Source organism: Brienomyrus brachyistius, chromosome 16 (genome assembly GCF_023856365.1).
Source record: "Brienomyrus brachyistius isolate T26 chromosome 16, BBRACH_0.4, whole genome shotgun sequence".
NCBI lineage: Eukaryota > Metazoa > Chordata > Actinopteri > Osteoglossiformes > Mormyridae > Brienomyrus > Brienomyrus brachyistius.
The window spans coordinates 16,136,453-16,157,618 of NC_064548.1; positions in this window are offsets into that span (position 1 = coordinate 16,136,453).

The window sequence follows — 21,166 nt, forward strand, 5'->3', positions numbered from 1 at the left end:
ATGCCAGCTTTCATGAGTGGGGTGAGAGGCTGCCGAGAGAGGGACGCGGCTCGCGAAGGATGTGACATCAATTTGCGTTCTGCCCACTGCTAGTTTTCACACTCAGGCACAATAATTATTTTGCAGCCGCGCACAAATAATTCTGCACACCCGACATCTGATAAAAAATCACTTTCGTTTTTTTCCCAGGAACCGCTAATCTGATGCAGGGTCGGGGCAGGCCTAGAGCTCACGCCAAAAATGCTCAAAACATACAGTATTCCGGGAAAATTATATTTATATTAAAGTAACATGACATCACGTTGATGTCGTTAAATTTTGAAAAGAGCAAATGGAATTCTCGATAAAAAGGGAATCGGGTAAGGGTAGTTTTTTCTTTTATTTCCAGTATCCTTCACAGCCTGTCCTAAACACTCTCTGCTGTGGGTAAGATCACTTCCATCACAGAGACGGCATCTTGTGTGAGATTATTAGTAGCTGGGGTGACGTGAGGAGGCGACACTCTGACGGGATCTGGCCCGGACCGCTGGTGATGAGGGCCCCACGGCTTTCGGAGAGGAGAGGTGGCAGCTCTGCTTGTACTGGCTGGACATTCAGTCTTAAGCAGCTAGAATATCGACAGACACCGATTTACATTCTGTGTGCGGGTTGCACATGTCTAAACAAGCCAAAAATTCAACGCTGTTTCAATCAAACATCAGTATATCATTTTTACAGCTGTCTCCGGAACGTTACCTCCAGTGGCCGTTCTGTCTTAATTTGGCTTAATGAGAGAGGTATGAATAAAGGTTTTCTGTAAATAAAACCCACTACCTGGATCCTAGTCTTATAGCATACCTGTTAAACTCTACGCATTTCTGTTGTTCATTGAAAAGCCCATATTTGCCACATTTTCATACTCTTATAAAAAGCTTTGTGTATAGAAAATGGATGGATGGATGGATGGATGGATAGATGATAATACTTACATTATTATTATTATTATTATTATTATTATTGTTGTTGTTGTTGTTGTTGTTGCTGTTGTTGTTCAAATAATGATGATGATGGTAATGATTAGCCTAAAAACCAAGCAAGCACCACTATCAAACAACACCCAGTTGCTAAGAGTTGAAAGGGAGCGAAAGGCAGCCTCACATCCCTGTATTTGAATTTGCTTAATAAGTACAATGGCTGCTTTTCGGGGGCATCCAGCGGGCCTGATTGAAAAGGCTGGTTTACGGTAACCCTGTGATCAACCTGCCTGACAGCACACTATTACCCAGAATGACAAGCCGACGCTGCAATTTGGCCTGAAAGGAGCGGGCGGCCAATGGCGCTCCGTGATGCTTTGCTGATAGCGAGCCTCGCCGTCATCTTCCTTCGTAATTTGTTTTCAAGAACGGCGATTTACATTTCGGCTGGATAACACCTTTTAATGTATCGTGGGCATTAAGTGGGCGGGGAGGGGGGTGGGGGTGGAGGGGAGAGAAAAAAAAAAAAACACTGGATTTTAAACAGAACAGCCGGGACCTTGAGTGAAGAGGATTACAATTACAATTAAAATCAGAAGCTTACATGTCCGGCTAATGATCTGCAATAACCCTTTGTGTACCAGTAAATAATTCGCCGCAGCTGAAGGCGGGAACGTAAGGCATCGCCTTGCGGACGTCCATGTTAATGCCATGCGGAAAGCGTTATTTCACTAAAGGGCACCAAACCTGAATGAAATGCAAATATAAGCAATTTGGAAGCCGCTAAAAGGGGAAGGGGGGGGGGGGGGGCGGGACGTAGTGGCCAGTTAAAACAAATGTGTGAGGTTTATTATGATGCTGAATAACCTCCAGTAAGATTCATTTAAAATGGGGCCGTATATGAAGCCTGCATGCTGTTCTCCTCCGTGGGCAGTGGGCGGAGCCTCCCGAATTCGCGGCGTCGCCTTGATAATGGAACCCTGGCATCAAAGGAGTGATACCTCAAGGACGGAGCACAGCGCTTCCTAATGCCCAGCGCATAAATATCCCAGCTAATTAACCGCCGTTGCAGGTGTGTGTCGCCAAAACTGCACCTATTTTTCTGCATAGTTTATTGTGCATTAAAAAAAAAATAAGTAAATGAAAGAAAGATCATCGATCTCAGGAACAAAACAAAGGCCGTCTTCTGGAAACCCGGTTCCCCCTGAAGTCCCCTTCACAGCCTGGCACCGCTGGGAAGAGTGACCAGAATATGGTTGCCCTGCCGCGCCTTTAAATGAGCTGACCTCACTCGGCCGTTCGGCTATGCAGAGAGACACATTGTCACTTCAGCGCGCCTTGGAGTTACCTGAGGACCCCTGGGGGCCCCCATGCAGGTCACTCAGTGACAAGTGGGCTGACAGCAGACTTATAGTGGAGACGGACACGTTACATACTTCCAGAAAAGTCCGAGTAACTGACAGATAGCATCTCACTCCCCTGAATACTGATGACGTGCAATCATTGAGCCTTAGCCTAATATAACTCAAAGAATATGGTCATAGTGTTATTCTCCTAATTACTCCTAATTTTAAATTAATTGCTATTAGTTCCATTTCCCTTGAAGTAGAGTTTAATATTAAAGCATTGATAACAACCATATAGACTCAAATGTATTTCACATTTCTTCCTCTGTTGTTCAGTCAGTCACGTATGATTTGCTAAATGTGTTCAGAAGTATAATAATGTTTCTTTAGGGACACATATATAACCCTAGCAGGCTGTTATTGAGTATAATTGCCATATATTGAATTAAAAAGCAAAATAGAATGTTGACATACTATACAGTCTGTATAGTGTAATGCGATATTTTATTTTGGTCAAGAATATTTACCTGCCCCTGGACCATAAGCAGGATAAATTTATATGTGTGTCTGTCTGTATGTGTGTGTGTGTGAGCGCGTGTGCGTATTAAATTGTGTTTGGCTTTCTTATATTTGCTTTTCATGTTCCATTCTAGATGTGTTCCTTTTCTGATATAATGTTATTTACATAACTCACAGTTTATTCATTTTTACATAATTTCAGAAATTATGTAAAAATGCTTCCAGACTATATTTTCGCTGCGTACTAAGACATGCCAACTTGGTCATGCAATTAAAATAAGTTGATTTCCTGCAAGGCAAATAATGAAACGAATTTTAAAAATGGCTTAAATGTCACATGGGATTATTTAAAATCTAAATCGCGTATATCCTTATCTACATAATAAGAAACACTCCACTCCAACGGCCATAATAAGCAAAATCGTGTTGTTAGCTACATGCTAAATTGTTATTTTCTCTATAGACTATTTTATCCAGAACAAGACACCTGAAACATGTGAAGTGCTTTTATCGGGGGCACTAAAGAGGCCGCTAACATAAATTACTTTTATTTGAGTGATTATATCAATTATTAACTCCAGTAAAAACCTGAGGGGATATCAATACAGATAATTCCTGGCCTACAATAGCCACTGATAACCAGCAACATAATATGTTCTTAATGAATTAGCTTGTTAGAAGATAATGTAACAAAAGCTATTCACGGTGACAAACTCCCAAAATTACATTTCATATACCCATTATGTGCAAGCTAAGGGACTCTGGGTGATTTCAATTTTAAAAAGGCTAAGTAGGAGATTGCGAGGAGGAACGAGGGCTTCTCCTCCTTCATCAGCTGCCTTTGTATACCGCCACGTGCAGAGCGCGTCTGGCTCCCGGAGGAACTTATGGGGCCTCGGCTGCATTACCTGTGGACCTGGTGAATCCTATAATTCGCGTCTGCCTGCTAAACTGGCCTCTAGTGTGATGTTTGCTGTGGGGGAGAAGGGAATCAAATGACCACCAGCACTGAGGTGGTTCCATCCATCTGTTGCCTTTTTTCGTTTGCACTATGCTACGTTCGTCACGATTTTCCTCTGTCATCTCCACTCAATCTACCAGACCCTCCGGTCTGGTGATGCAAACATGACCATGTGTCCGTGGTACCCGAGTTTGATTTATGGCACTTTTGTCTGATTCCCCCGTTTTGCTGACCTCATTCCACCTCACCCCCCCCCCCCCCAGTCTGAAAAGAGAAACTCCTTTGCCCAGGAAGCCGCCCGGTCCACGACTCGGCCCAATGTCACACGCTTCAGTTTACATCGCAGGCCTTCAGATCTTGCTGGTGTGTCGAGGGAAAATATTCAACAAGTTAAAAAGCAAAATCCGATAAACATGCGATCATCAAATGCATACATTTCTCTTCAGGCCTTGGCGAAAGATTCCACAGACTTTCACGGTGGTCACTCCCTCTGCTGCCGTGTCCAATGTTCTTTTTAATATTTAATACGTCAGCAGATGTACTCCGGTTCAGAAATTCTATGGAAAAATGCCTCGCTTACATACATTAATCCAAACAATGTTAAAAATTCGTAAGGGTATGCTAATTCCACTGCTAAGAGTCATCTGAATAATTTAATAAAATGACTTCTAAATGTAGGATTTCACAGCTGAAGAAATGTTAGTACTTCTGTGCTAGCCTGTCTTAGAGAAGGTTAGCATCAGCTATTTTGCCAAATGAGACAACAATCCACAGGAACCTTGATGTCGAACTCTTCAGAGCTGTCTATAAAAAAAATAAAGTGAATTAATAGATCACTAAAATCATTTTTTATCAGTTTAAGAAAACAACTAAACACTGATTTTATAAAGCATTAGTTAAAAGTTGCATGGCCATTACGCATTAGTTGTTTCTGATGACGAACAGCTGATTTTTATTTAACAGCAGGTCGTGGGTTTGGGTCACTATTCTGCCAATGAACCTGTGGGCTGATATCATTTCAATTGATATATTTATTTTATAATTGGTCTTACTAGTAGAACTTGAAGATTCCAGATTTTGTGTTAACTCCTTTCTGTTAATGTGCAGTATCAATATACAGAATAAGCACTGTGCTGTTTTCCTTGCTATTTGGAAAAATTTGAAAACGTACGAAAAACAAAGGAAAATTCCTACAGTCATACCGAGTTATCTGAAAAATAATATAACATAGTCAAAAGAAAAAAATAAATAAATAAATTGTGTCTTCTACTCACATCTAGTGAGCATACCTCATAATTATGATGTACTAACACTCGGAACAGACTGACACAACATGACAAACTGAAAATATTATTTGATTCTAAATAGTAAGCTGATACAATCCATGCTTTCTCATCTCATTTGAAGAAGTTCAAATTTGATGTCCATCTATGATTCAGTAAAATTAATTAGTGTGTACAGTAATTCATTTATTGCGAATTCTTAAACCCCACTCTGTTTCCCTTACAAAGAAAATAAAATAAATTAATTAAACTCCATGTTTATCCTTATCCCTGCATTTCCGTCATACTTACGAATCTTAATTCGTTTGAAACAACAGAACCCACAGAGGTTATAACAGGCAAAAACAAAGAGCCTCTGAACTCGGAAGCTCGATGATTGGCACGGAAAGACAGCATAGCATCCTCTGATCTTAGCTAATTGAAGGCTTGCCACATAGATTGGGGGGGGGGGTGTTCAAAAACACACTTTGCGACATTGTTTCACTACTGCCCACTCAACCTTTGATGTGCACCACTCGACGGCACCTGGGCAACCAGGCCAGAACTCGTGGGATCCAGCCTGGGCTCCACTGGATAGGAAGGGAGGCCGTTCCCATTCAACAACATGCAAGGACACAACAAAACACTTTTCATATTCATGACCGCCCCCGTTCACTCAAAAGCCTGCTGTATTGTTCACTTTTCCTATTTTTACCTCTCCCTGACAGCTCACACATGCTTTAGAAGTGACCCATGAAACAGCTCCGTAACCGCGGTATTCTCTTCTTGGTGATGGTTAAAAAAAAAGAAAGAAATAAACGAATCGAAGCACAAAAGGGCGCCGACAAACACGAAGTTTGTTTTTACTTCACGACTGAAGCTATTCCTATCAGATTTATCACACCTGTTTCTGCACCATCCACAGATACCTGGTAAATAAAAAAAAAATGACAGTAAATCAAAACAGTCCCAGAAAGCAGATTCAGAGTTGTTTTCTTTAGAAAAATAAATTGAAAGCTAATTGCATCAAGTTGCAGTTAAAAACTAAGCATTGTTTTGACATGTTGAAGCTCTTAAGTTCCGCACATTAAAATGAAACATGAACCTTTGCTAGCTATGGTCTATTCTCATTTGTGTGATATATCTGAAGAATATGGATGCTATCCCAAGATATTTTCCTTACCAACAGCATTGGAGTATTACTTTTCTATCATTTCTCAAGATGCCTTTTCATAAATTCATGTAGAACTTTTGAGTTATGTGCTGTTTGTTAAATAACAGCAGAAATATATATATATTTAAAATACAAAAAAGTGTGCTACAGTGAATGACACTGCAGACTGTCACGTGGATTATTCAACAAGCCTTCATTTGCATTTTTATACAAACCGATCGAATCAAATGCTACGACAGACCAAAAATATTTATTTTCTCGACAGGGTCTACATAAATGTGGAACATGGCTGTAATAAAGCAGACTGAAATGTCGTGATTGTGCCGGATTTGGCTGCATTGGACGAGCACAAAAGGCTGAGAGCTTTTCCTTCTCAGAAAAAGGCTCATGCACTGGTGTCACTCAGAGCAATTTCAGACTCTCTCACGATTATTTATACTCCATTTTAATGGTTGTGTTGTTTTGTCTTCCGTTGAACAAATTCAGAAGGTTTACGCGGCAATTCATCGTCTATACTTTACTAGAACCTGTTATTGCAGATTTCATTCTTTTCAATACAGCTAGTTGCTGAGTGAGTTGTAATTTAATGGAACGGATAACTACAATCCATGTTAAATAATTATACATTTAATTGCCAGTATGAAATGATTATGTCTTTGGCCAGATTGCATCCTGGAGAAAGACACATAAATTTTTATTAAGAGCTGTATTAAAAGCACCTCTACTGCATGCAGTTATGCGCAATAAAACTGATTAACTGCTTGTGTGTTACACTGTAAAACATTTTATAAGATGTTTGTGAGTATTTAACTGCAATGTAAAAAAAAATAAATGGTTAAATTTTGTGGTAGGAAGTAGCAGTGAGATGGCTGATTCTTCCTCTTTTGTCCCTCCAGGGAGTTTGGGAATGAGTTCACTGGAGGACACAAGCACCCTGGAGCAGTCATCTGCATTTCCAGTGGGAGACAGCCAGACACAAAAAGGAAGGGGGGGTGGGGGGAAGGTTACTGTTTGTACTCTGTGTACTTCTCTATGCGAACAAACAGCAAGGTGGGTGGATTGGGAAGCAAGATGCTGTGCCCGTGATTGAAAGGTCACCGGTTCGAATCCCTCAGACAACAGAGCGGTTTTGCTGCTGGGCCCCTGAGCAAGACCCTTACCCCCCCAAATTGCTTCAGGGACTGGCTGGGCCTGCTATCTCAGAGATGTTTATTCGCTTTGGATCAAAGCATCTGCTAAGGAAAGCAAATATTTAAATGAGGGTCTGGTGAAGGGAGCCCGTGAAACTGTGGGGATCATGTGGTGTAAGTTCAGGTACAATGTCCAGTCAAAAGTGCAAAGCGGTTTGTGAGGTCCAGCATGTCTGATCCACCCAGAAGGTCAGGACGTGGCAGCGGGAATACTGCAAGTTCCTTCTCCATGTTCAAACAAAGAAGTTTGGGGGTTCCATAGTGGAACTGAGCAGAACGTAGAGCAGGTAAAAGGCAACTACAGGAGAATGACTTGAAACAGGTAATTCTCCTGGTGATAATATCTCCAGATCATAAAACAGAAAGGCATCTACACATAAAAAAGCTTCACCCCTAACTTCTCTTGTCAGTGATACTTAACTCAGTTTACTGTTTTTTTCTAAAGGTGAGAATATTGCAAAGTCAGAAAGTTTTTTCCAATTTGCACATTGGAGCTTCCTGACTCAAAGGACCCAGATGTCGTGCCGTTCTTCCCTGGAGGGGGTGAGCCTGTAACCAAGAGCTGTGGCTTCCCGCCACATTCTGGGGAGAGGGCAGAATGACCACTGCTTATTGTCAGAGCCCAATGGGCGTCTTCATCGCCTCTGTCATCTCTGACATGCAGAGCACAGTAAATTGCTCTTTCCTCTGCCTGGAAAACTTGTGTGCATCCCTCCAGTCACTTACTGTTCTTTTGGCTTGTGCTATGCCGCACATGAATACTGTGCAGGACAAGAACACAAACCAAAGACCACCTCCCCCACCACTTGAGCTCTAGTACCACTGCATGACACATGATTCTTTTTTTTTTTTTATTCCTTGCACATGTGACACTTGCTCCATGCGACACATATCTGGATTACCCACCATGCACTGGGCTTGGACTGGCCCAACGAATGGTAGAATGTCTCAATGAAATGCACTGCTTCTGAACGTTGACTTGAAGGCTGGCAAGGAATGGAATCGCCAAGAGATTTATTTTTTTCTGAGAGTGTATCCACATGTAGCTACAGATGTCAGCCATTAAAACGTACACAAATCGTATTGTTAAATGGGACAAAGACGGAACAGTTTGAAGAGGGGCGGTTTCCTTTTGCAGAATCAGCTGAAAAATACTGACACTGAGCTCACCTTCCTAACTAAGGGACAACAAGGCCTGTATATTTCAAATAAAAACACTTACACATGGTAACTATATATCTCAAAAGGTGTGGTAAAGGATTTTAAAGGTTATTGTGAGCTGCATATACATCTATACATTACTTGAATCTTTGATTGACTTTTGTTTCTTGTAACTACACAAGCTACGATACATGGATTAATGCCTGTCTTTAATTATTGCTGGAAAACTTATTGTATAAATCACATCCAACACAATGAATGTGTTCAAAATTCTGATACGAGTTTTTTTTCCTTCTTCCTCAGGAAACTACAGTAGGTGTCATCAGTGTTTTTCTATGTAGTGTATATATCTAGAACAGGGTGGCCAATCTTATCCACAAAGGGCCGGTGTGTATGCAGGTCTTTGGGATAACCTTTAGTTCAGCTGTTCAAAACCAGGTGTGAGGACTCTTCAGCCAATCAGTCGTCTAATTAGTAATCTAATTAGGGAATTACAGCGAAAGCCCTCATACACAGCAGCCCTTTCTAGATAAGACTGGCCACCCCTGATCTAGAATGTTCACTGAGTCATGCTGGTTTCCTCTGGTTTTTCTCCCGCAGGCAATTCTAAGGTGACCGCAGCCTGTGAGCACGTGTGAACGGTATGGAACTGGCATCCCATACTGGCTTCTCCCTTCCCTGGTGTCCAGGCTCCAGGTGACCCTGCACTTTGCATTCCATTATTAGCATTAGCAGCATTAGCGTCACCATCGCTGCCAGGAGCTCCGCAGGCCCCATGTGGTAGCTGCTCTGGAGGCATCATGAACCATGACCTCGTCTTGCCGCTTCTAGCCGTCTGTTCCAACTCTGGCCACTTTTACCTGCCTAGAAAAGGTTAACGCTATGTAAAACGAACCGTAACGATGAAAGCCATTCCCTGCGAGACCAGCTACACGGCGATCAGCTAAAACTCCTCGCCCCCTTTTCTCCAGGAAGTAATAGCATGCGTGTGATTGGGGGAAAGGTGTATATAGTATAATTAGGGAAATATCAGGGTTGCCGGCTGCACCCCCCCTCCCTCCCGTTGATGAGCTTTATATGAGAGAGTGTTGTTGGTTAATTCTGTCTAACAGCGGTCTCTGTAATCACATACCCCCAATTAGACTCCTCTGCTCGCTCCTTTTGCAACTGTTTCTTTGCAGCCTCTTGTTGCCAGCCGGCATAATTAGCTTTCATCTGCTCCGGCAAAATAGACGAAAAGAGCATCAGTGATTGTGCCGCCACTCCAGCCCTCTACAGTAATCGCTGGCGATTTCAATCAGGTTAATTTTATCGTTGAAATGGAGGAAAATTGCCTCCTGGCCTCTTGTGCAAATCGGTCTATTCTTCCCCCAGCGAGCTGCTCACCAGGTTACAGGGCGCTCCGCTAGTAAACACCCACCTTTTTTAAAGGGGGGGGGGGGGGTGGGGGTGGGGAGCAGCAGATGAGGCTTTGGCAGGTCTGCAGCCCTGGAGCAGTTAGGCTCCGCCTTTTTTGGGAGGAGAGAGGGGAGGAAACGGAAACTCCATTCGTGCGACAGCCGAGAGGGATTGTGGGTGCGCAGGTTATCACACCATGCTGAAAGCGCAGAGCGTAGGGTGGCGAATTTCATACCTGGAATCATTCACATGGGTTTTAATGATACACAACAAATTGATAATATGATGCTGGCATTTGTGGGACCAGGAAAGATCCTGTTATTTGTCAAGGCCAGCTGTCTAATAAAAAAGAATATATATTTACATTTTAATTTACATTTCCAAAATATTCATGCAACATCTCCAAAGTCTTCCAAGTTTCTTAGCACCTGTGACCCTCTGGGGTGTTTCAAAGGCCACTGGGAACACTGGGAGTTAGGGATGCTCATGTGATCACGTGCAAAATTGCCACTGTCTATTGTTTAGGTTTACATCAAATAAAGCAGGGTTAGACATCCCTGGGAGAAATCAGAAGTTATTGGTCTTGCTCAGGGGTCTATAATGCTGAAATCACTCTTTCCACCCTGCGATTCATACCTGCAATCTTCCAATTATGGGCACCATGTCTTAACCTATCGAGCTGCACACTGCCCAAAACATGAGAGGAACCTGAAATTTAATTCCTTAAATGATCATTATTAAGGGTCTAAAGTGCAAATTAAAAAAATGTACATTAAATTACAGGGAGGATGTATATTGTGTATTTAATATTTAATGTTTTATTAGAACAAAATTTTAGTGTTCGATTATAGATTTTATTCATTTTATTTAGATTTTTACTTGATAAACTGCTATGATTTGTCATCTCTCTTCCTTATCTTTTTATCCTGCAGGGATGGTCTGATTACACTGGCAAAATAATAATAATGGCCAGTTACTATGAATTCCAATATGAATTAAGGCCAGATACCTTTGTGTCTCTATGATCCAACACACTGCCCGCCCTCTCACCCAACTGCATTTGATTTTGAAGTCTCTTCACTGCGAGTTGCAAAGTAGTCCGAAGATGGCTTGTAAGGCCACTTTTTCCAAGTAGTTCTGCAGTCTAGGAGATTTACATGCACAGAACCACTCTGCCTGGTATCAAATGGCTGCTAACAGGTAGACTGGTCCTTAAAATGATTAGGTCCCATTCCATCTAAGCATTTTTTTGACAGACATGTGTGACGCTGATGCATGCTGATAAAATCCTGCCATTCTTTCTCGTTTTCTCCCTCACGGACGCCATCACAGCAAAACCAAATTTGACGGCACTGCGAGCGCATCGTCCAAGATCTGTTCCAGGTTTTAAAAACTCTTTGACGAATGTAATCACGTCTCCGTAACCATCGCATACATGTCAGAATGTATAAAGATGGGTTTAATATGTTCATTAGGGAACTTCATTGGTTTTTACCGCTATTCGACACACTGCAGAGCCGACACTGTAATTAACGTCGAACGCGGCTGCGCCATCCAATCTCTCAGAGGACACATCACCTGCAAAAAATGTTATAGTGCGAGGATAAATGCAGGTTAATGCTACAATGGGGTAATAGTAAAAGGGGGTGGTAAGCTCTTCTGGCAGACCTCTATCTCCTATTCCCTGGCCAAATGCGGGAGTGAAATTTTAAACGAGCGAACAAATCCCCCTAACCGAGACAACCACCCACCCATTGGTCTAAGCCTGTTTGGCAGGGAAATTGGGAATGGGGTTAAACCCCCGAAATTGCCAGCAGAAATGACGGTTGGGGGGGTGGGGGTGGTTGTTTAATGCCACAAATCAACACATCAGAGTGAAATGTCCCGTAGGGCCTGCTTCCACCCTGGGAGGTACCTCGGCCGTTGGACTCGAACCCGGGCACCAGCCGTTCCTTCATCGCAGCCACCAAGACCCAGGCTGGGCCATGTGACCAGAGCCACTGCCACTGCCGCCTGCAGCTCAGCTGAGCTGTTTGTTTAGGAACCTCTCCCTGAAAATTGTATTCCATCGACCATGCTCACTATCAACACACAATTATCTGACTTAATCATGTGGAACAGTAGCAAAATCACCTGGGGCTTAGGAACTAATGACATTCTCGTCTGACGCACTTTGCTAAAATGGCTCTGCACCTGCAGCAGGAACAGGAAGATTGCTAAAGAAAATTTACTTTCGTTTTTTTTTTCCCCTCACGCATCCTTTTCTATTTCTTTCCCTTCATCTTCAAGCCATCTTTCTCTACTGCTCCGGTCTTCTGAAATCATTCTTTTTTTTTTTTTCTGCACGGCAGAATCGTGAACATTCGGGTATCGATATGCGTTTATTTTTCCATACACATAAGCCTGTGCACTGATACGTTCCTTTACCATAGCCAGATTTTTTTCTGTTTATATGCAAAAACTATGCAGCATAACTGATGCGCAGCACTTATTAAAAAGTCACAAACCCAAATCAGAGAGAGTGCCGGTTTCTATACACTAATCTTCAGGTAAGAATTCATTACAAAACTTGGTCCCTGACAGATTTTGCTTAGCATGCTTTTGAGTGCTATCTAATTACAGGGCGGGATTATTTTCTGTTTCAGTGATTAATCACACCGCCGCGCTCATGTATTGCAATATGTTGGACATCTTGAGATAGGGAGAAAATCAAATTGTTACCCCGAATGTGTAATGTTTATTCAGCAAGTCCAGGAGATTGACTGAAGGTAACAACAACAGCAATCATGCCGCAAAATAATCACGGCAAGATTGGTTTTTGTCAATGCTCTGTTTTGCAAGTATAAACCTATGGGAAGCTTAAGTTTGTGTGATGTAACAAACAGACTGCCCTGCAAATGCTGAAAAAGTGCCTCTATCTTGATGTTATCAGCGACTCCACTGCTTCCAGTGGAATGGAACTAGTTCCAGATCTATGACCTAGAACAATGTCTGCAACACAGAACAGCCTGTCTTCAATATATAGCTTCTGAACCATATGCCACATCTAAACAACATATATTAAAAAACTGGAATCTGCCTCAAAATCATTCTTTTCTGCTTCGTGAAAATTCAATTCAAGTCTTAATCTGGTGTAATTTGTAATTCAATTTAAATTTATATAAACAATAAAAGATGTGTGACTTAAAAAAGCCGCTAATCCAAAATAAGTAAATGCAAAGATTAAGGGCATATGTTCTAGCACATGGAAGCAAAGAAAACCAGAATATGCAGAGACACCAGAGACACAAACATGCTTAATAGCCTCAAAAGAGCCATAGAGCTTTTTCCTCCAGGCTGCCATAATCTCCACTTTTTTTTACTTCTTAATAAGAGATAATAACAGTAGGGCAGATTAGCTTACATGTGCAATGGTGGCTTTAGTTTGATAATTAATACAGATGCTGGAAATGAATTTCAGTTTGTGGGAGAGCAAGCGCTGTTTGCCCAATGCCGCAGCTCTCAGCACAGCAAGAGCCACGATATATATTTCACTGAAATAATCTTGTTTTTTGCGACAGTGCCAATTTTTCCAGTTAAAGCCTGTTATCTCGTTAAATGGCTCGCTTGATGGGATTTCGATGGCAGCCGGATGTCTGTCTTACTCACCCTGAAATTAGGCCCTGACATGAAATTAATTTTAAAAAAGGGAAATAAAATTTAAAAAAAAAACATTCTATATATTAAAGAATAAGCTGCAGGTACAGTTTTTTTTTAATCAATTTGAACTGATTTCGCTTTTATTTGTAGTTTAATTTTAAAACAGTTGAGGCTCTTCCTGGATTAAAAGCAGAAGTTGACAGAATTACAGATTTGCGAAAGTCTGAGGCGACCGAAAAGTGTGACAGTCCGAAACGGCAAACCCGAAAACGATGACGCCGGCGTTCCCAGCAGCCGCTCCGTAAAAACGCCAGATCCAATCAAGCGCATCGGAGCCCCTCGGTACATCCGGACAGGCCCCCATCCCGAGTGCCAGACTCGGCCCGACAGGAGCTGAGTCAGTGGTGGCACTGATAACTCTCGGCGTTTGAAACGGAGATGAAAGCGTTCGGGGATGAAAGGAACTCCGATTTAATCTTCTCTCCTCCCGCTCGGTCTCTCTCGTTCAGCGCACCATGACAGAGAGAAAGCACTGACAATGAGGGGGAAAGGAAGAAAATGGACAGGCTTAAGATCGTTTTTGTTATGGGGCACGGGAAGGAAAAGATGAAGAGACATATATAAATATATAGTATGCATATATATATGGATATATTCTACTTTCTCTTTCTTATATACTCTGTGTTAGCAATAGCCTTTTCTGCCCTACAGAGGCAAAGCAGAGTAACTGCCCTGATATTTAGACAGAGAAAAGGCCTTCAAAGTTTTTTGACTGTCCACCCATATGTGGAGTAGGTAGATATATGATAGCGTCTTCCCTAAAACCGAGCATAGCTGAACTAAGATATTTTGTCATGAGGTAAAACAGAACCTAAGTGCTGATTTTGGTCATATCTCATATGCAGTCGTATCGTTTCACTTTCCTATGTCTTTGTGTCTGTATACATGCAATAAAACCTGCACGGCATTTGCTAAATGCATGAAGTGTAATTCTGCCCCAGACCAGCGTACGTAAGCGTTCCTGCTGGGGCAGCGGCTTCCTTATGGTGACTCTGGGCGAGCGCATTTTCTTGAGCTAAATGGACAAATTTAGGAGGGGATGTCAAACCACCAGTAAGAGACAGGAAAGGAGTAGTGGGGGGCGGGTATTGTGGGGGGGGGGGGGCTGGGGGTGGCGAATGCAGATAGGGATGGAGAAGGAGGTAATGCGCGTTTCATTCTCCACACAGCTGGTCCACGCAGATTGACAAAACCCATCACGCGATCCCCACTGCTAGGCACAATGGTGCGGCTGGCGGGGCCCCCATCCGCAGCCCTGTTAATGGCACGTTTAACAGCCCCTTGTTGATCCCTCAGATCTTCATTAACCCTCACAGAAGTGGCAAGGGGGTAGGAGGCATAGGCCACCAAGCAATCACTAAACTCATTATGCAGACAAAAAGGGTCGGCCAGATGAGATACAGGGATTCGGGGGGTTGGGGGGGGGGGAGGGGGGGGTGACAAGGTGAGTGCTGGATGGAAAAGAAGAGGGGATGGGAGCAGGCTAACAATGCACTGGAATGGAAGGTATTGCCAAAGTCTAAGACTGCTGCTTTCATCCAGGTTCATAACTATTTTACAGTGTTGCAATATACCGGTAAGGTAGAGGTATGTCATGCTGGTCATAAGGATGGATGGACTTTTACACAGGAGAGCTCAACTCTGTGAGTCCAGCACCTAGCAGCCAAGCCCACAGCAGGTTCTGTCCGTCTCCCCCTCGCTTTGTTGGGAGCGCCCAGTAGGTTCCGCACACCACTAACACTGCAGTTCGTCTTCGTTCACACCCACCCTTCCAATCCAGTTGCCGCGTGGAGTGGGGCCTGAAACATGACGGGTCGACCCCACCAGCCCCCCGGAACCCCCCCAATCCAAAGAAGAACAGGGTTCTTGACTGTTGGAATGGGCCGGCTATGTCGCCCAACCCCACACAAAACACAACGGATGTACGAGCTCCTGGCATGGAGAAGGTCTTAAACCAAGAAACATTATTTTGAGTATAATTTCCTGCTCTCCTGTTGGTGGGGGCTCTGTAATTATACCTCGCGGGTCTGCCTTGTCCTGGCAAATGGCACAAAGGCGAGGGGAGGGGTGGCGTGCCTTGGAGGCTCACCAACATACCCCATCTTCGTGCGACCGGCAGAGCAGCCTGCACTAAGGGTTCGTGTTTGTTACGCGGCGAGCAGCATAACAGCGGTGCTCTATGTGTATGTGCTGTGCGAGATTCAGGAACAGACCGTGTAATCTAAGTTTATTAGCCACAGGTGTAGATTTAAAGGGACGTTGAGGGGGACATCTTAGTGTCCAGTGTCACACCCGGGACAGAGCAGAAGCTGCCACAGCTTCTACCACGTGGGTGTCAATTTCAGAGAAGCAGAAAAAAAAATCACGTCGATCTCAGACAAAAGCGCAGATTAGAAAAGCCGGAGTCCCATTGCACTTTGAGACTAGCTTGCCTTTGGAATAGCGTGTCAACTCAAAAATGGCGGAAATGTAATGGAAGGGGAGAAGGAGCATTGGACTATTGTGGCCGCAGCCATCCTCCGGGTCAGCTCCATCTCTCCGGGACAATGAAGACGACCGTGAAGAGGAGCAGCAGAATCACACTGTCTGCCCTAGCAGCGGAAACTCAGGCAGAGGTGACGGACCAGAGAATCAGAATACATTTAATGAATCTGCCAGCCGATTATGTAAAACAAATTAACCAGGCTCTGTGATTGAACACGACACGGTATTCATTAAAATCCACCTTAAAAACATCAAGCCGTCCAATCGGGGGCTGCAGTGACAGAGACGTCTGAACCGGACGCCGAGACTGAAGCAGAAGTGACAGGCAGCGATGTCATCGCGGCAGAAATTAGCACATAGTTAGGAAGTAAAACGGGAAAATAGTGACACACCGACTCGGTCTCTGACACCGAAGTTCCACGTGTCAGAATTTTAAGGGTTTGATCCCTGTAAAGACATTTGAATTAGTGCTGGATCACATTAAAACACACAGCTAAGAATGTACATTTTATTTTATTCATTATTTTTTAATACAGAGTACAGAAGTGATGGAGTTGTCAAAATTTCAATTAATATTTAGCTGACTCCAAATATAATCATAAGAATTAATACAGCTTACATTGATGATTATGTAAATAAGACCGTATATAAGTAACCCTAAATGTTTCACTGTGGTTCTCCTTGTAAGCTCTGTGACTTCAAACAAATGTACCTTTTTTTAAAAATACAACTGACAATTTGAAATTCAGCACGGTAAATTCTATACATGATCATTATAATACATTTAAATTTAATAAATGAAAATTTTACGCAAATGGCGCGTTTCTTGAATGCCGTTCAGATAATACATACAGTGCTGTAATGACATCTGTCCTTAACATGCATGTTGAGCTGTAATAATAAGCAGTGGTTCAGTGATGACACGCTATAATACGCCGCAGTTTGCAGCGCTCAGGTGTTCAGACCTCACTGCACGGGTTCAAAAGAAGCTTAAAGCAGATTGACTGAAAAGAAGGACTTATGAATAGGGTCCTGGGAAGTCGAAGAAGAATGAGGAGATGTCAGCGGGATCAGTGGATTTTAGGGCCGTCGAGGTGCAGCTCCAGGCCGCAGTACTGTACAGTTAGAAAAAGGCACGCTGAGTGTGAAGCAAAACGCACTGCACTGAACAAAGCGATGCTAGCAGAAGTAGCAGCACTAACTGATATATTCTACCATCACAGATAATATTTATCACTATAAGACAATACTGTGATACGCATTACTGGGCCTGTTTGTATTTCACTACAGTTTCAGATGTGATATTGTTCTGAGTAAGTTTGTTTTTATTTTGGGAGTCCTTCGCGTCCTTCATGCAAACCACAAGACACCAGCACCCCTTGTGAGTTATTATACAGTTATTAGAACTCCGCAAGGTGACTCGCATTCGATTGAGCTAAAACAAAAGTTGCAAGGCCTGAGGAACAAGACATTGTACTTCTTCGGCAACAAAGTCAAGTTAACTAGGCGAAAACTCTAGAGGTCCAAACACAACACAACAACTATTAAGCAGATCTTCATAGGTGCCTGTTTTTCTGGATAAAGCATAAAAATATTGGTGTCCTTAAATAAGTTTGTTTATATCAAGCAGCAATCATAACAAACACTAGCAGATCAGGTAATACACACACACACACACACACGTCACATTGGTATCTATGCATGTTATCTGGACGCGACGGACAGGCAGAGGGAAACAGGCAAACCACTGAGACCAGTTGCCTCTTGCTGCGCTAAGATTGTAGCCCCGGTCTGTCATAAACCCCCTTCCCTCTGCACATTTTCCAGTATATAAGTGTCTCAAATAGGCAGAATGTTATCCTTTGTAATATGGGGATTACAGTCTTTAAGGAGCATTCTCGACGGCCCTCGATTTCCCTCAAAAAAAGCACGATCACAAATCATCCGTTATGAAGTCAGAGGCGTGAAACTTTTCTTTTCACCCGTAAGTACTCTAATGCACATCATCTGGGAAAAAGCGTGGCAATAAATAATAAAAGAAATAAAGGAAATACAAATCCCCCACAGCTCTGAACCATTACGTCCGAACCTCACAGATGTGCGAGGGCTGATACTGTTGTAAACCTTTAGATTCTTTAACTATGTGCAACCCTCTGCGAAAGAGAAAAAAAAGGAGAAAAATGGAAAGAAAGGGAAAAAATTAATCGTAAATTCCTGCAACAGATAGAACAAGATTTCCCCCTAGTGGTGCGTCGGTGTTTTGCCAATGCAGTGAAATTCGGTTTCCTTACATACCGGAGATACACACCTGAATCAATTACTATACTGATGGTAAATGTTAAGCACTGGGATACCGTATTATTCTATAACTAGACACCACATATACTGTAATTGTGTTTTCTTATGTATTTTGAATATTTTAGGCTTGCAATATAGTCCTGTTTAATGATGTCATAAAGAACAATTTGACATCATTCTTTAGTTAATCAGGGTACCGAAGGTTCACTAGGCATTAGTACTGTATGCTATCTCGCTACTCCATTTCCTTTAGAACCAGAATTTCCTTTCTTTTCGCACTCATCTACTGGGGAGGTCAAAATATTATTTCCTGTTTACATATAATCACATCTCATTCTAGTTACCGTACAATCCACGGGACAGTAACTAGGGCATATTTTTGGAGTAGGGCTTATTTTACGAGCATCCTGAAAAATCATGGTAGGGCTTATTTTCGGGGTAGGTCTTATTTTCGGGGAAACACGTTATTTCAGGGATTTAAATATATGATCTTCCAATCAAAGGCACGGCAGCCTAACTTTCCGAGACACACACTGCCCTACAACCCTCCACACCAAAACTGAACATGTTGTGCGTCTGCTCTATGACGGACTGCAATCTCATGTGGGCTGTCCGACTTTTGTGGCCTGTGCTTCCTGGGATAAGCTCGACTGATTAAGTGTTTTTGGAAGACGGATGGATGCAAAAGTTGTTCTCCCGGGAGCATTGCTGAACCGCACAAGATCTGATGTTGCATTACAAACTGATGGGACTCAAATGACTGTGCAGAAAATCCGTGACACATTAAAAAAAAAAGCAGATATGCTGCTGAATTATCTTCCAATAAGGCTGTATGAGTTATGGTTGTATTTCCTGTGGATTCACCTTTGGTTCAAATGACTGTGTCATCTTGCCCCTAGAGAAAAGATCTAGGTTTTCTTCTTCTGTTTCCCAAAGATGAAAATGAAGTCGCTACAGCACAAAGATGAGTCTTAGCTTTTTCATTCACGCTTCTCATAGTTTTTCTCAAGAGAAAACGCAATCGCATCTCATGGAATTCCCAGTCAAATCTCAAAGAGTTCTTTGCAGAGTATCGTTTTATCACTTCGCCATGCACCTCGGGGCAGGCCTGTATTGAAATGAGGTCAATTTCAATTACCTCTACTCCTAACATCTACTAATAATCATATATAATCATTTATTTGTGATAAATCGGACAAAAATGGTATTTTATTGCATAACTTTTTTTCCCTCATAGGACGTTGTCCTATATATCTCCTATAGACGCATATATGTCATTCATATATATCTCTCTGTACATCTCGTTCATCGTCTTTTGCTTTATCGCCAGGTCTGTTACACACCTCCTAAATGTTATGCAATATGTCTTCATACCTCCATCTTGTTGCCACTGCTTTTGCATCATCCTGTCCAAAGGAGAAGCATCTTCTTAAGCAGTTTCTCAGCAACCAGAGCAAACATGAAGGTTAAGTGATTGGTGACCCTGCTGCATGTCCCTCTGCTCATACTGTAGAGCTAACATGAGTCACACATAATTATGAAGAAAATGGAAAATTCCAGAAGAAAGAGGAAACCCCAGTAGGGAACAAGCCATTATTGGTAAGATAATAATATCTTATGACTGACCAATAGTATGAACCTTATGCCCTATAAAAAATTATGATAAAGGCAACTACAGTTCTAATATTCAGTACAGCAATACATTTAATACACCAGTAATGCATCTAATACGATAATGTGTTTTTAAAATGATCGTTTTAAAGTAAATTATATCAGTATTGATCTTTGAGGAAAACGGTTTACATTAATCCAGAATTGCAGAACCAGTACAGCTAAAGGCATTAAATAGCATATGAATGCTGTGTGGTTTTGAGGACATACAAACTTCAGATAGGCTTATGCCACATAACAAAATAACAGTTAAACTGAACAGAGATGGATTTTACTTAACACGTTAAAGATAAAAGTGTAATCTCGTTTAAGCGTACCTCTTCCTTAATCTCAATTTAAAGGAGGCTACCGGGATTGGTTGAGCAGCGAGAAATGGGATAAACTGGAAACCATTGATGGGACTGCCAAAATCTGTTACGTAAGTGAGCAAATCACAAAGATAGATAAGAGGAATAGGGAAAGTAAGTAGTGTAGCTAAGTGCACAGTACAGATGCACCGATGTAATCAGGAGATTTGAGATGTGGGACAACGTAACAAAGGCAGGCCTACTTGGCAAGGTTATTCGCATTCCCATAATGTTATTTTTTGTTTGTGTGTTAATGTATTACTGAGTTACGTAACCTATTCTGCCTAATTAAATGACATTCTCAAACTTCTAAATTTAAATAAAAATGGATTTAGCTAATAGTGTGTGACAACATATTACCTATGCCGTCTTTCTCATATTAATTTATATCTTTAAAATAAATTAATACAAATTTAACACATTTTTTTGTTGTGATTATTGTAAAGTATTAAGTTACCCAAGCAGAATTAGAACATTCTCAGTTGCATAAGGCCTATGTGTGTCAATTTATAGGTTAATAAAGGGTCTCAGTACTCAGCTCGGCATTCATGAACAGATCTATAGCCAGTAGTATGAAAAAAACATAATTAATTGGGTCTGGGGGATGCTGGGATGGAAGTTCCTAGATCTCCCTCTGTATTTTACTGTACATTACATTGATTTAAAGAAATCAATTTTATAAAAATCTATATCAGTAATGAAA